The 17,185-nt window shown below is 41.2% G+C and overlaps 1 long non-coding RNA gene across 5 annotated transcripts; it reads right to left on the bottom strand.

The window, feature by feature from the left end:
- Positions 1–12,136: 12,136 nt before the first annotated feature.
- LOC127986840 (uncharacterized) lies at positions 12,137–16,337 on the bottom strand. Of its 5 annotated transcripts, none has more exons than XR_008160970.1 (4): positions 15,940–16,337; positions 15,300–15,830; positions 14,290–14,469; positions 12,137–13,281 (listed from the first exon to the last, which is right to left on the bottom strand). It is a non-coding gene; the product is annotated as an uncharacterized LOC127986840 (long non-coding RNA). The 5 variants fall into 5 exon arrangements; XR_008160972.1 differs by lacking the exon at positions 12,137–13,281 and having other exon boundaries at positions 14,170–14,469; positions 15,940–16,051; positions 16,228–16,337; XR_008160971.1 differs by lacking the exon at positions 12,137–13,281 and having other exon boundaries at positions 14,170–14,469; positions 15,940–16,070; positions 16,228–16,337.
- Positions 16,338–17,185: the final 848 nt, after the last annotated feature.

Genomic DNA, 17,185 nt, shown 5'->3' on the forward strand with positions numbered 1-17,185 from the left:
AGATTATTTTTATCTGGCATATACAGTATACATACAGTATATGTGTATTATTTCCAGTCAAGCAGTATTCCAGAGTCTCTCATACCAGATTGATGCTGGCCCACTCGGAGATTATTCCTTTCATTTTGAAAAAACAATAGCCACAGTATTTAGTATTTAGCCTTTGCTAAATTTATTATTCATTGTATTTATTAAAGTTGAATGATTTATGGCATTTAATGGCACTATTATGTATAATTATTGACACCACACCATGGACCTCACTAATTATTAAACCCTGGCTATGGCCATATCCAGTGTTGTATGTTGTATACATATGTGTATATAGCCTATTACATCACTCATGTTGTCAGACACAGACGAGGACACAGAGGATTCAGTGAAACAGTATTTAATGTGAATCAGAGGTTTCAGACACAGGTGAATCTTGACACGTGGAGGACACAGAAACAACACAACTTTCCTTCAGGTGAGTGGTGGTGCAGACGGTGACTCAGACGAAGACGATGGTAGTAGAAGTTCCGATGAGGATGAAGAGGGGAAGGCAGATCAGGTAGGTAGATTAATGTCGTTCAGGTAAGTGAGGAGATCGGTGCAAGACCAGACACTGAGTGATGGTGACTGGTGGCTTTATATGTGGTGCTGGTGATGATGCACAGGTGTTTAGAATTCAGGTGATTGGGGACGAGTGGGTGTGGCGTAAGTGTCCGATCCTGGGAGTGTAGCAGGTGTGGTTGTGACAGTACCCCCTCCTCCACGGGGAGCTCCTGACGGCTGGGATCTTGTACGACGACGGGGTCTACCTCGGCCACGGGGAGCGGGGCGGTCTGGATGGTCTCGGTGAAAGTCAGAGAGAAGGCTGGGGTCCAGGATGTCGTTGCGATTAACCCAGCAACGCTCCTCCGGGCCGTAATTCTCCCAGTCTACCAGGTACTCCAATTGTGGACCCCGTCGTCGAGAGTCGAGGATAGCTCTAACCCGGAAGATGTCGTTGTCTTCTTCGATGGCTGGAGGAGGAGGTACGGCATCACAACCAGGCTCTGTGGATGGAGGAGACAAGGGTTCAGTGAAGGGTTTGAGGAGTGAGACATGGAATGAGGGTGAGATGTGGTACTGTGCAGGTAGCTGGAGTCGATAGGTCACTTCATTCAGTTGCCGTTCAATGGTGAATGGTCCGATGTATCGGGGACTCAGCTTACGGCAGGGCAGCCGGAGGCGGATATCCCTCGTCGAGAGCCAGACTCGCTGTCCAGGTTGGTATTGCGGTGTAGGTCTTCGACGAGCGTCCGCTTGCTACCTTATGCCTCCGCACTGCCCGCTGGAGATGCACGTGAGCCGAGTCCCAGACCCTCTCGCTCTGTCGGAACCAGTGATCTACCGCTGGGACCTCCGAGGGCTCACCTGACCATGGGAAGAGCGGAGGCTGGTATCCGAGGACACATTGGAAGGGGGTGAGCCCGGTGGTGGATTGCTGGAGGGAGTTCTGAGCGTATTCGGCCCAGGGTAGGTACTGGCTCCAACAGTCCTGGTTACGGTGGCAGTATATCCTCAGGAACCTCCCAAGCTCCTGTATCTTACGCTCCGTCTGGCCGTTGGTTTGTGGGTGGTATCCGGAAGAGAGGCTGACGGACACCCCTAGAAGACGGAAGAAAGCGAACCAGACTCTGGAGATGAACTGGGGACCCCGGTCGGAGACGATGTCCTCAGGAATGCCAAAGTGGCGGAATACATTGTGGAACAGTGCCTCTGCTGCTTCAAATGCAGTGGGAAGCCCTTTGAGAGGGATGAGTTTACATGACTTTGAGAACCTGTCAACCACTACCAGCACACAGGTGTAGCCTTGAGAGAGAGGGAGGTCAGTCATGAAATCTATACCTATATGGGTCCAGGGACGTTCAGGAATGGGCAGAGGCACCAGTTTACCCTCCGGGAGTCTTCTAGGGGTGTCTGCTATGGCGCAGACGGAGCATCCCTTGAGGTAGCGGACGGTATCCAGAGCCATCGATGGCCACCAGTAACGTTGTTGAAGGAGCGAGAGGGTCCGCCTCCTGCCTGGATGTCCAGATCCCGGAGAGGTATGAGCTAAGTCCAGGAGGGTAATCCGATGTTGAGGGGGGACGAAGAGTTTCCCTCCTGGACCTCCCGGCGGAGCTGGGTGTTGAAGGTTTTCTTGTTCAATCAGATGATCAATGTTCCATTGGATGGGACTTACAATCATGGCTGGAGGGAGGATTGGTTCCGGAGATTCGGGTTCAGGATCTGCTTGATGAAGACGGGAGAGGGCATCGGCTCTATTGTTCTGAGAGCCAGGACGGTAAGTGACCTTGAAGTTGAATCTCGTGAAGAACAGGGCCCATCTGGCTTGGCGATGATTCAGTCTCTTAGCTTCACGGAGGTATTCCAGGTTCCGGTGGTCTGTTACTACCTCGAAAGGGAACTGGGCTCCCTCCAGCCAATGACGCCATTCTTCCAGAGCCAGCTTGATGGCCAGTAGTTCACGGTTACCGATGTCATAATTTTGCTCCGCCGGGGATAGCTTCTTCGAGAAGAAGGCGCATGGATGGAGTCTTGGAGGATCCCCCTGCCGCTGGGATAGGACTGCTCCGACTCCGGTTGATGAGGCGTCCACTTCCACAATGAACTGTTGCTTAGGGTCAGGGTGGACCAGGATCGGAGCAGTCTTGAAGGCCCGCTTGAGTCGGTGGAAGGCTTCTGTGGCTTCGGGGTTCCAGGACAGAGACTTGGGCCGGTTCCGGAGGAGAGAAGTTAGAGGGGAGCTGAGTAAACTGTAATCTTGGATGAATCTTCTATAGAAGTTGGCAATGCCCAGGAAGCGTTGGAGGTCTTTAATGGAACCAGGTTGAGGCCAGTGTGTAATGGCGTCCACCTTCCCCTGGTCCATCTTCACGCCTTGTGGGTCGATGATGTATCCCAGGAACTGGACTGAGGGCGTGTGGAACTCACATTTTTCCAATTTGAGGTAGAGGTGGTGTTCCCGGAGTTTTCGGAGTACGAGCGTGACATGTTGGATGTGTTCCTCCTTGGAAGTGGAGTAGATGAGGATGTCGATGTAGACAATTACGAACTGGTTAAGGTATTCTCTGAAGACTTCATTCATGTAATTTTGGAAGACGGATGGACTGTTGGATAACCCATACGGCATGACCCGGTATTCGTAGTGTCCGGAAGGGGTAATGAAAGCAGTCTTCCACTCGTCCCCCTTCCGGATGCGGATTAAGTTGTAGGCGCTCCTCAAGTCCAGTTTTGTGAAGATCTTGGCTCCGCGTAGTTGTTCTAATGCTGCTGGGACCAGGGGAAGAGGATAGCTGAATTTGATGATTTGAGAGTTGAGGTGGCGATAGTAGATACACGGGCTCAAGCCTCTGTCCTTCTTGGCCACGAAGTAAAAGCTGGAAGCGGCAGGGGAAGTAGATGGTCGGATGAACTCCTGAGCGAGTGCTTCCTGTATGTACTCCTCCATGGCCTTCTGCTCCGGGATGGACAGTGGATAGACTCGTCCTTTAGGAAGGGTTGCTCCAGGCAGGAGGTCGATGGCGCAGTCCCATGGCCTATGAGGTGGAAGTTTCATTGCCAACCGCTTACTGAACACATCCTGGAACGCCCGATATTCCGGAGGGATGACATGATCAGCCTCAGAGTCGGGGCTTTCCACTGATGTGGACTGGACCGGTAGGGATGACTTCTTCCCGGGAGGAATGACCTTGGGAATTTTAGTTGAGGGAGTGATACAGGTAGGATGACAGGATTGTCCCCATTTCAGGATCTCACCAGTGGGCCAATGGATGTGAGGTTGGTATTGATTTAGCCAGGGGCGTCCCAGGATGATGTCTGCGGTGGATTCCTCCAGCACCATAAACGTAATGTTTTCCTCGTGCAGGAGTCCCACGCGGAGGATGATTGTGGGGGAGAAATAGTGGACACGACCCTTGCCCAGCGGTTTTCCCTGTATTGTTGTTATTTTGAGTTCAACGGGGCTTCGATGACGTTTGGCACTTAGACGAGTTAATGTTTGCCGGTTGATGAAGTTCCCCGCCGAACCGGAGTCGATGAGGGCTTGTACTGAAACGGAAGAATGGAGATGTCTTAGAGTAACCCAGGTTTTAGTCAAAGGAGCAGTTACAGGTGGAATATGGATGGTACTCACCGCTGGGCATGGAGGTTGTACTGGACAGGATGGTAAGAGGTGTCCATCTCCCCCACAGTAGAGGCACAGCCCAGTGTTAATCCTCCGCTGACGTTCCGATGTGGATAGATGGTTAGAATCTACTTGCATGGGTTCTGGTGCTGGAGGAGCGACAGATGGTATAGCGGGCGGAGGAAGTACAGCGGGAGTGAGCGGATGACAGGCAGTGAGTCTCTGGGCAACTCTAATGGATTTTTGGATTAGACACTCAAGTCCCAGTGAGTCCTCATATACCACAATCAACTCTTGTACTCTGTCACACAAACCGTGGCGATATGCCGTAATTAAGGCAGTTTCATTCCAGCCGCTTATGTAAGCGAGTGTACGGAAGCGTACGGCATAATCACTCACGGATTCATCTCTCTGTTGGCGAATTGTAAACAGTTGATCATGGACAGATAAGGCCGAAGTTTGATGACCAAAGACGGATTTTAACTGAGAACAGAAATTCGTTACCGATCCGATAGCTGAGGAGTTAGAGTCCCAGAGAGATTGAGCCCATTGAAGAGCTTTACCTGAGAGCAGGTTGATGATGAATGCGACTCGACTGCGTTCAGTGGTGAATAAATGAGCGTTGGATTCCAGGTAGAGGGAACACTGTAGTAGGAACCCGCTGCAATCCTCCGCCGAGCCGCTGTATGTCGCAGGTTTGGCCAAGGGACTCGCAGGGGCAACTGAAGAAGTGACCGGCGGTGTAGCGGTGATAGTCGGAGCAGAAAGTTGAGTTTGTTGTAGTAGTGAGGACCGTACAGCGTGAACCAGTTCGGTGAAGGGATCCGCGGTGCGGTCCTCGCCTGTATCTGGAGAGCTCTGCATTTGGTCTGGTCTTCTGTCAGACACAGACGAGGACACAGAGGATTCAGTGAAACAGTATTTAATGTGAATCAGAGGTTTAAGACACAGGTGAATCTTGACACGTGGAGGACACAGAAAGGTGAGTGGTGGTGCAGACGGTGACTCAGACGAAGACGATGGTAGTAGAAGTTCCGATGAGGATGAAGAGGGGAAGGCAGATCAGGTAGGTAGATTAATGTCGATCAGGTAAGTGAGGAGATCGGTGCAAGACCAGACACTGAGTGATGGTGACTGGTGGCTTTATATGTGGTGCTGGTGATGATGCACAGGTGTTTAGAATTCAGGTGATTGGGGACGAGTGGGTGTGGCGTAAGTGTCCGATCCTGGGAGTGTAGCAGGTGTGGTTGTGACACATGTCTTATATAAGTTTTAAGATGGATTTTTAGATAAATGTTTTCAACCATACAAATTTTTTACAGATCTTTAATAAAAAGGGTTTCAACTTTTCATGCTTGTTCAATGAAACCATTATAATATGCACATATGTGGACAAGGCTGTGTATAATGGAACAATTAAAGTCGTGGTTATGGGCCATTAAAGAAACCCTTCGACTTACTTAGAAAGCAGAGGAACAGCCCATAAACATCTTTCACCCTCATTAGCTTCAAAACCTTTAGCTTGCTTTGAAGAGAATATTAAAAACAAGAATAAATGTGTGGGGTTTATTATATATTTTTGCATGATATGGTGGTCAAAACTTTACAAACACCTTGCAGAATATTAAAAAATGTTCACACAAATAAGTGTAATTTTGAAGATTTGTTTTAATTTAGTACTGCCATGAACAAATCATTTCACATAACTGCTCCTGTGTAATGGAATATTGTGGTCGACCAGAGAAACCCCTCACCAATGGAGCACTGTAAGCCTGGGGAACTAAAGTTAACAGAAGAATAAAATGAATTATAACACAAAACATTATATTAAAATTACAGTCAATCTGACTATTTAGAGCATACCTTGCGGTTGAGGCAATGTTTCCAGAATATCCATGAATTCAGACAGACTATTCAGGATACTATTTGCCGTTTCTGGATCAAGTAGTCGCACTCTACTTTGCTACCATGCTACACATCTGGCCATTGTCTGTATTCTGTAATTCATAAACATAACTAGTTGTAGTAAAACTTGCAATCTTTATGTTGGCTTGAGAAAGAGAGAGAGGGAGACAGAGACCACAACCAGGAAATAACCATGCAATAAAATGTATGTGTTTTAAACATGGTTTCTGTGTTCTGTGACAGTACAAATTACCATGCAGCAAGCAAATATACAGTAACGTTAATACATTTTTTAAACGTGGCTTCTTGTCCCCAGTTTACGGTAACACAGAACGTTTAACATAATTTTGACATAAAAAACTCTGTTGTTGTAAGGCATGGCATTTATCTTCTATGTTTTGGACATACTTGGTTATGATGATATTCAAATCATCCTCAGTGTTATAAGAGGATGCCAACTTAACTTTTAACTACGGAGTATGTTTTGGACATTATTTAACCGTGTAAAAGACGAACAAAAAATTTAACAAAATTTCTCACTTCAAGTTTTAGGGGTGCTGAGCTCCTTTTTAAAAAGGGGCTAGCCTCGCCCATGCCAACGTATAAATGCATCATTGACTAAAGTTTTACGCTTGCCTATGTATATGCCAACGTAAAATTACAATCTCATTCACGAACAAATGTTACGTGTGACGTTTGCATAAGTATTTGCTTACCTAACAGCACATCATCCCTCACGGAAAGAAATGTCGTCTGATGTTTAGATATGCATACAGCAACGTGCCATCGCATCACAAATGCAAATGAAATCCTAAATAGAGCAACGCTATTGGCTGTTGTGCGGTCTGACGCGACACCCGAACATATACTTCGTATTTACGCGTACAAACTGTGCGTGTTAATGTTGGACGGTGCCAATATTCCTTAAACGAAACGCGTGATTTTTGACCGCGTCAACACGCACTGTTTGTTCGCGTTAACGCTGTAATTTTTTACGTGTTTCTTTTGTATGTGTAGACACACACATTCTGGTCGTGTTCGAACTTTAGATAATATAAAGGTAAGTTCCACATATTAATCATTTAGTTTATTGTGGCCTTGTTCTAAAGTACTGATATCTTAAGTGCTTGAGTAAATTAATAAATGTTACATTGTAAATGAATGCTGTTATCCATATTATAAATTATAATTAATCTAAATGGGTTATTACATGTTTGTTTTAAGTTATTGGCCTATCATTTTCAAAAGTATTACACAGAATATATTTATATATACACACACACACACACACACACTGTATTCACTTTCACATAATAATGTTTTTGTAATTTGGTGTGTACTATAGTTGGTTGTATAGCTTGTTTATGCTGTATTGTCTCTGTGTTGTTTCCAGGAACATAATCTTGGCTGCTGCAGGCTGATGAGTGCTATAATAAAATTACTACATTATATTTAAAGCTGCAATATGTGATTTTTGTAAATGACCACAAGAGAGCGCATTTCCAACAATAATAAAGGCGAAGCTTGATGCGTTTTCACCATAGCAATGTATCTAAATTGGATAAACGAATCATGATCACGGATGAGGTAATTTATTCGTTTTTGTATTACCTGTATATCTGATCGTATTATTTTATGTAAGATAGACTGGATGATGGAAGGACTACAGCCAAACATCAGGACAGAAGTCTGCATGAGTCGGGTAAGCAGAATAGATTGCACTGTAAATAAACATCATTAAAACAAATGGTAAAGTCACTAAATTAAATCCCTATAAATCAAAGCAATTTTGAACTAACTATATGACATTATCACACACACACACACACACAGGTTTTTTTTAAGAGCTATAACTTGAGTCTCTTTTTTTATATTTATGCGTGTTATGAGAAATCTGGCAATCAGAGATGCAGGATGCTAGTTTTTATTTTTAAATTACCCCTTCAATGTCTTCATTAAGAAATGTTCAAGAAAATGTCACTTTTATAGCAAAAGGCAATAAATATCATTATTATTATGATTATTCTCTATATTGCACAAGGCTGAGCGAAAAACTTTCTGCATAATGTGCACATGCATGTCTTTAGGTCACAAAGTTTGGAATTTTATGGATTTATAGTATTGCATACATTTACATTTCTAACAATTATAGAACATAAAATAATATTTTTAGTTTTTTTTAATTTTGCTATGCGTTTAACGTGACGTGTATCGCAGTTGATTTGGGATCAAATTTGTTTGTTGCTAATTGAACATGCACCGCGGTTGGTTCCAAAACGCGTTGCTTCAACATATGGTCGGTTAAAACTGTTTAAAATTAGTTCACTATTAAAAACCTTTCAACAATCTCACCAATGACAAACATAATATCATAAATCTATACATTTCCACCTTTCATACTTTACCTCTCAACCATCACTCCACCACATCTTGCCCTGAGGACTTCTTCATCCCTTGGCTCATTGGCGACTCGCGCGCGTACATCGCCACCTATGGGGTTGCCCAATTTATAATAATAAAAAAAGGAACTCTCAGTCTGGGAGGAAAAGAAAGAAGTAAAACAAAACAAAAAATTATATGGCTTATATTTTTGGTAACAATGATAATTGATGAAAAATTTTTGATTATAATACCCCTCTCTCCCGGGTCCTCTCTGACGCTCCGAGTGGGGCTCGAACCCGGGTCCTCGGCATGGGATAATTTTGATTGTTGCATCAATCAAATAAGTCACAAAATAAGTCAAATAAATCAAAATTTGATTTTTAATTTAATCAACATCACTGAAGAAAAGAGAAACACAAGAACTACAACTGACTTTAAGCACAGCCTTGGATGAAATCAATTGAAAAAAAAAAAAATTGCTTCTATACAATTGCATTATTGTTTTGCAGCAAACATTTGTGCAATGCTGATACAACTCTTGATCTAGCAGGTGACTTATGCTTTTGATGACTGTATGATCTTGATTAAATTTCTTGATTATATGAGAAGAGTTTGTGGCTTAATTGTTAGAGAGAACTGCCTTGAATTCACTGCCCTGTCCACTTTGGATGGGTTAAATACAGAATATGATTTCTGAGTACGGGTCACCACACTTAACTGTATGTCACTTTCACAAAAAAGAGAGAAATCTCATTATGCAAATGCCACCATATAATGCTTTATAACACTTCAATATTAAGAAGAAAAAACTTTTTGATTTAGTCATTTAGCCATGAACATTTATCATGTGATCCTCAACAGTGGTGAAAATTATTATTCATACTGCAGTGCATTATGGGAGTAATTCATGTATTGCAACATGAAGCATTTTGTTGATTGTCACCATTGTAGAGATTCATATGCTGGTTCTTGATATATGTGTGTGTGTCTAAAAAGCACCGGAGTTCAAACTTCTATATGTGTTACAAATAAAAAACCCATACCATGTAAATATTAGTGATGGGAAGTTCGATTCTTTTCCCGCGAACCGGTTCTTTCGGACGGTTCGATTCAATAAACCGGTTGAAAAAACCGGTTCATCGGTTCTTTCACGCTCGACGTAATGACGTCATTGGCGATGACGTAATGGCGTCACATCTATCAAACATTCAAATATATAAAGTCAGTAATCATAACTTTAGTCAGTTAAAACCTCATAATCATGAAAAGTTTACATTTGAGTTTTGCAACAACACCTAAATACAGTAACAGCAATAATGTGCATATGAGGATTTAAGTCTTGAAGATATAAAGTAAATAAATTAGGTGTCATCAGCGCACAAACCACGATCCACTTAATAAACATAATCCATTGCGATGTATTTGTTATTAAATGAACTTACGTTTCGCCAGATTGCCCTTCATCCAAGCCCTCGAAATACCCGCGGTCATAACATTACTAGTACAGATTCAGAATCAATCGCCAAAAGAATCCCTTCGGTTCAGACATGCTGTGAGTCAGTTGGCTTCACGCTGAATCGCGCATGCGCAGTATCATCAGTTCATCGGTTCTCAATTCGGACGCGTCCGACAGAAACGATTCTCGGTTGAGTGTACTGATGATCCGAGAACCGATACAACCGGTTCTTGACTCGAGAACGAGAATCGCTCTAACCGGCACGTGCTGCAGTTCAGTGTTATCAGCTGCTCTACTCGTGTTCATGTTCTGTTTACTACAAACTCAATTTGTGAATGTCATCAACTATAAATACAGTACAGATATCTCATAAATCATCCCTTATTCCTATTAAACATAAGAGTCTTTAGAGTCTTAATTATTGTCCAACTTCCCTGAAAACCCATTTGGCCTATACATTATATACAGATTGGAAACATGAATCTAAAAAAAAAAATTATAAAAAAAATCAAAATAAAATATAGTTATTTTATCACACTTTCCGATGTTTAACAAAATACTTACAAAATTACACGCATGCGCAATATCATCAGTTCATCGGTTCTCAATTCGGACGCGTCCGACAGAAACGATTCTCGGTTGAGTGTACTGGTGATCCGAAAACCGATGCAACCGGTTCTTGACTCGAGAACGAGAATCAGCTCATCAGTTCTCAAATCGGACGCGTCCGACAGAAACGATTCTCGGTTGAGTGTACTGGTGATCCGAAAACCGAACCCAGCCGGCACATGACCGACCTTCAACGTTGAAATATGGTTGAAATAAGGTCAGTTGTGGTTTCAACGTTGAAACAACGTTGATTCAACGTTTAAAGCTGAATGGTTGAAAAACATCCAGCACATGACCAACTTTCAATGTTGAAATATGGTTGAAATAAGGTCAGTTGTGGTTTCAACGTTGAAACAACGTTGATTCAACGTTTAAAGCTGAATGGTTGAAAAACATCCAGCACATGACCAACTTTCAATGTTGAAATATGGTTGAAATAAGGTCAGTTGTGGTTTCAACATTGAAACAACGTTGATTCAACGTTTAAAGATGAACTGTTGAAAAACTTCCAGCACATGACCAACTTTCAACATTGAAATATGGCTGAAATAAGGTCAGTTGTTTTAATGAAACAACGTTAAAAATGTTTAATGCTAAATGGTAGTTAAAGGTTAACAAGCTTTTAAATTATTTATATTAAATTATTTAAATTAATTAATTATTTTAATAGCATTTTAAAATATTTTAGTCATGATACCTATTCTAAAATCTAAAGGTATATGTTAAATATTATCATCATTAACAACAATAAAACGATATACATTTCGCTGCTTTATCACACTGAAACAACTCCCATTGGTAGTTGTATTTTATTACTTCTATCATGATTGGTTAATCTGGCTGTCATTCAGGAAACTGGACAATGAATCGGTTCGCGCCTTTCTACATTTAAAAATATGACCGTTTTTGTCGTCTTTCTGTGAGTGAGGCGGCTACTGTGAGCTGCTGCTCCTTATAACTGACTGCTCTATCGGTCCCGAATTTTTTCATATTTGCCTGTACATTTTTTATTTATTTTGAGCGAATTTGAGTCGTGACATGTCAATGGAGAACAAAAACTGTGAACACAAGAAGGGTCAGGTGTTCTGCGAGGTCCTGAAAACATCCTGGCAAAATGAGGTAAGAAAATCGCTAACGTTATCTTTATTATCTTTTGAAAATAGTAAAGTATTACCAGAGTTTACAAATGGGTAGTTTAAAGGACATGTAATCTGCAGATGAATAAATACCCGTGTGTCTATTTTTGCATTGCTTTATCACAGCTGATCAAGTTAGGTGCTCACCTAATGTGTTCCCTGCTAACAACATTACGTAACTGTTACGTAACTGCGACGTAATCTGGTGACCAAAGTTTCGTCGTGGCGACGTAACTAGTTACGTCGTGGCAACCGGAAAAGTGAAAGGTGCGTATACGTCGCCACAACGTAACTTTGTGACGTTGCCAGTAAGTAACTGCGACGTCGTGGCAACGTCGCGGATCGGTGGTCGTGTGCTGGTAATCAGTTGGTCATTTTTTTTAATAATTATTCTATGGGCGGACATGCAGCACTTGAACCTAATTTATGTCCTCATATGCCCAAACTAATTTAAAGGATGTTTCAGCAGCTGTGAATGATGAATACTCAAAATGAATTCAGTTAATTTATTAACAAGCAAATATGAACAGTAATACACCCAGATTATTAATAAAAACAGGATATACAGCGAAATATGAATGAAAGCATTCAGCCCATACAGAAGCACATAGATTGAGATATATTAATAATAAATACATTTCCATATATTGAAATATCTATACCCTTCTGTAAGCATCCAGGGTCAAAACATTATGCACAACATGCAAGTCTTAGTAAGCACTCAGTACATTGCATTTAAATATTATCATTAACAATGCACACATTCATCAACTAATCACAAGATCCCACAATAATCTTCAGCTAATCACACCCTTAACCAAACCACTACAAATAATTCATTGAAAATAATATGCTATAGCTTATGAACAGATGTATTATAGCAAATCAAGTTTAATGAATCTCACACCTATCATACAGCATTATGGCCAGTTCACACTGCCACAAAAATATATCTAAATATATACAGTATTGTTCAAAATAATAGCAGTACAATGTGACTAACCAGAATAATCAAGGTTTTTCGTATATTTTTTTATTGCTACGTGGCAAACAAGTTACCAGTAGGTTCAGTAGATTGTCAGAAAACAAATGAGACCCAGCATTCATGATATGCACGCTCTTAAGGCTGTGCAATTGGGCAATTAGTTGAATTAGTTGAAAGGGGTGTGTTCAAAAAAATAGCAGTGTGGCATTCAATCACTGAGGTCATCAATTTTGTGAAGAAACAGGTGTGAATCAGGTGGCCCCTATTTAAGGATGAAGCCAACACTTGTTGAACATGCATTTGAAAGCTGAGGAAAATGGGTCGTTCAAGACATTGTTCAGAAGAACAGCGTACTTTGATTAAAAAGTTGATTAGAGAGGGGAAAACCTATAAAGAGGTGCAAAAAATGATAGGCTGTTCAGCTAAAATGATCTCCAATGCCTTAAAATGGAGAGCAAAACCAGAGAGACGTGGAAGAAAACGGAAGACAACCATCAAAATGGATAGAAGAATAACCAGAATGGCAAAGGCTCAGCCAATGATCACCTCCAGGATGATCAAAGACAGTCTGGAGTTACCTGTAAGTACTGTGACAGTTAGAAGACGTCTGTGTGAAGCTAATCTATTTTCAAGAATCCCCCGCAAAGTCCCTCTGTTAAAAAAAAGGCATGTGCAGAAGAGGTTACAATTTGCCAAAGAACACATCAACTGGCCTAAAGAGAAATGGAGGAACATTTTGTGGACTGATGAGAGTAAAATTGTTCTTTTTGGGTCCAAGGGCCACAGGCAGTTTGTGAGACGACCCCCAAACTCTGAATTCAAGCCACAGTACACAGTGAAGACAGTGAAGCATGGAGGTGAAAGCATCATGATATGGGCATGTTTCTCCTACTATGGTGTTGGGCCTATTTATCGCATACCAGGGATCATGGATCAGTTTGCATATGTTAAAATACTTGAAGAGGTCATGTTGCCCTATGCTGAAGAGGACATGCCCTTGAAATGGTTGTTTCAACAAGACAATGACCCAAAACATACTAGTAAACAGGCAAAGTCTTGGTTCCAAACCAACAAAATTAATGTTATGGAGTGGCCAGCCCAATCTCCAGACCTTAATCCAATTGAGAACTTGTGGGGTGATATCAAAAATGCTGTTTCTGAAGCAAAACCAAGAAATGTGAATGAATTGTGGAATGTTGTTAAAGAATCATGGAGTGGAATAACAGCTGAGAGGTGCCACAAGTTGGTTGACTCCATGCCACACAGATGTCAAGCAGTTTTAAAAAACTGTGGTCATACAACTAAATATTAGTTTAGTGATTCACAGGATTGCTAAATCCCAGAAAAAAAAAATGTTTGTACAAAATAGTTTTGAGTTTGTACAGTCAAAGGTAGACACTGCTATTTTTTTGAACACACCCCTTTCAACTAATTGCCCAATTGCACAGCCTTAAGAGCGTGCATATCATGAATGCTGGGTCTTGTTTGTTTTCTGACAATCTACTGAACCTACTGGTAACTCGTTTGCCACAAAGCAATAAAAAATATACTAAAAACCTTGATTATTCTGGTTAGTCACATTGTACTGCTATTATTTTGAACAATACTGTATATGTTTAAGCAATTAACATTAAATTCTAAAATCTTAAGTAATTCTTACTTTCTCTATTCTTGCAATATTCTAGTGTTCATGTCCCTGAGTAATATCTGCATCCACCGAAGTCTGAAGAGCTGAAGAACACAATATGCTAGTAGACAGCAATCCTCGTGAGAGAGAGGTCTGGTGTGGAGGGTGGATCTGGAACTGACTTCTCTTGATTATCTCTTTTCACAAACTGCCCTGAAATACAATTCAAACATTAACAATGATTGTTATAAATGTAATGTAAGGCTCTTAAACTCATAATGCTCATTTTGGAAATATAGTTAATATCACTAATATGCAGCATGCACGATACAAGGAAGTGGTCAGTAATTACACTTTGAGGTATGATATCTATGTCAGTAAGGCTACCTTTAAGAAAAAATAAAATGAATAAATTAAGTTGTGTTATGCATTCAAATAGTTAGACATGCTAAAATACAGAATTTGTTAACAATAATAATAAAAAATAATATGCTGGGGAAAAAATTAGGGCCCTAAATATGTTTTTTTTTTTTTAATGTTTAATAAATTGATGTGAAAATGTATGTACTACGAAAAAGGAGTAGAGAAAAATGAAATATTTATTTTATCATTGAGGATTTCTTAAAAAATATATATATATATATATCGTCTCGCTCTCATGAACCCAGTCTCGTGTCTCGTCTCATCTTGTGGGATAAGTGTCTCATCACACCCCTAGTAGCCAGAGCAAGAGATACATTAGATTTCTTTTGCATGTCTGACAGTCTAAAATTAAGCAGAAGTATTTCGAAAGAGTTAAACCTGTATCCTGTTTTCTGGGTAACATTGAGAATATCACTATATATTGTTGCAACACCTCCGCCACGACCAGTCTGACAGGGCTCATGCTTATAACAGTAGTTTGGTGGAGTTTAGACTAATGCTAAATCAAAAATACCTGTCAAAATTAACACTGGAACAAGCACAATCTTTATTGTAGTAGTACTTCTATTTGAGCGTGTAGAACAAAATTCATCATAACAGTTATTTGAGAATTGGCTTACTAGTCATATGGAGCGAAGTGTCCTGGAGATGTTGTCCAACAGGAGATCTAAAAAGCCTAGCTCCCAGAAAAGATTCCAATTATTAACAAAAGGCAGTTTCTGTTCTTTACACCATGACTATAACCATTCGTTTAAAGCAAAAAGTCTGCTGAACCTTTCATGTCCTCATCTATACGTGGGAAGTGGTCCTGACACGATGATCATCATGCAGGCGATATGCTGCGCACCGTCTTGATCAGGCTCCTGAAGTCGCTCTTCAGTGTCTCCGTCCGCTCTGATGCCCACCTCACTCTTCAGGGTCACGGGAATCTGTGCAGAAATATCAAGAACATGAGCACCAGGGAAGTAGTCAGTGTGGACTTTACCTTCAGCTAACATAGCGCAAACGTGCCGGACGATGGAGTCTCTGATGATCACAGCGTTTTGTTCTGTCTCGCGAAGTGGAGCGAATCGGGTTCTGGTGGAGATCCTGAAGACCGGAGGCGGCGGATGGAGAGAGGTCGTCGCCCAGGGCCTGGATCATGTCTTACACTATGAAATAGGGTGAAGGACATCTGGGAAGATCGCATCCTGGGTACACCGGGCCTTTGCAGAGAACCACACAGAGTAAAGGTGGTAGGAGGGTTAGCTGTATACTTACCCTGGACTTATGAGCATCAACCCCTGAATATTTCCAGCACAGCTCTCCACTCGCTCAGCTGGGCCTGCTTCTCCACAATATCATGGATCTGTATCTTCACGGCCTCCAGCTCCTTATTAGAAATAAACAAACTAGAGAATAGGGGAAATGCAGAAAAGAAAAATAGCAATATGGAAAACATACAAAAATCTTTAGATACCAGAATTCACATGTTTAGATTTTACAGATGCATGATGATATATTGTAAAAAATAAATATGAAGTTATTTAATAAGCTTTGTAGCATCACCTGTGTTTTCTATCTCTGTCAGCAGCTCCCGTTAGACATTTTCTTGGAACTTCTCCTCTGTTTTAGAGGGTTTTTAAGACACTCCTGAAATCACTGTACAATTTTTTTTATCAATACACTGTAAAACCTGACAAGTAAACTTAACTCAAACCGTTTGAGTAAACAGATTGCCTTGATTTAAACCCTGTAAGTTTTAAAACTTTGCATTCAAATAATTAAGTGATTAACTAATTGCTGATTGAGAATTAGTGATGAACAGCTGCTGTTAACAAACAGAATCACTGAAGAAAAGAGAAACACAAGAACTACTACAACTGACGTCAGACACAGACTTAGATGAAATCAACTGAAATAAAATACATGAAATCTCTCAAGATCTGATTAAACAACCCCACAAACAGCATCACCAGCTCCACTTATTAATAACCAGACTGACTTTCCTCTCCTCTCCAGCAGCTGATGTGTACGCGGTTGCCATGGTAACTCAACGGCTAGAAGGCTAATAAAAACAATAAAATAATAAAAAAAGGTTTTAGCGACGTTAGACTTTTGTTTTAACTTTGTTTTATACATTTTATCAACCAACTTATTTATTATAAATTGTAAAACTCACCTCAGAAAGCTAATTCTCCTGTCAGACACAGTTGAAGTGAAAAGTGCGTCAAACAAACGCGCTGTCCTTCTGATACAACAATCTCTGCTGCAGATGAGATGCATGGTGTAGCCAGTCTGTGTCACTATTTCACGTTCATAACTCCTTACGAGATAGAAAGTTTCACAACTCTTTTCTTGTCAATACTGTGCGCGCGGTGCGTCAGTTGCGGAAGCGCGCGCCTGTATGTCACGTCACTATATATTAAAAGCATGTCCATATTCTGACTTGGTGAAAAGAAACATATTTTATCTTTAAGGAACGTTTAATCTTGAGTCTGAAGTTTAATTACACTTTTTAAATGGC

The sequence above is a fragment of the Carassius gibelio genome, chromosome B22 (genome assembly GCF_023724105.1).
Source record: "Carassius gibelio isolate Cgi1373 ecotype wild population from Czech Republic chromosome B22, carGib1.2-hapl.c, whole genome shotgun sequence".
In the NCBI taxonomy this organism is placed as follows: domain Eukaryota; kingdom Metazoa; phylum Chordata; class Actinopteri; order Cypriniformes; family Cyprinidae; genus Carassius; species Carassius gibelio.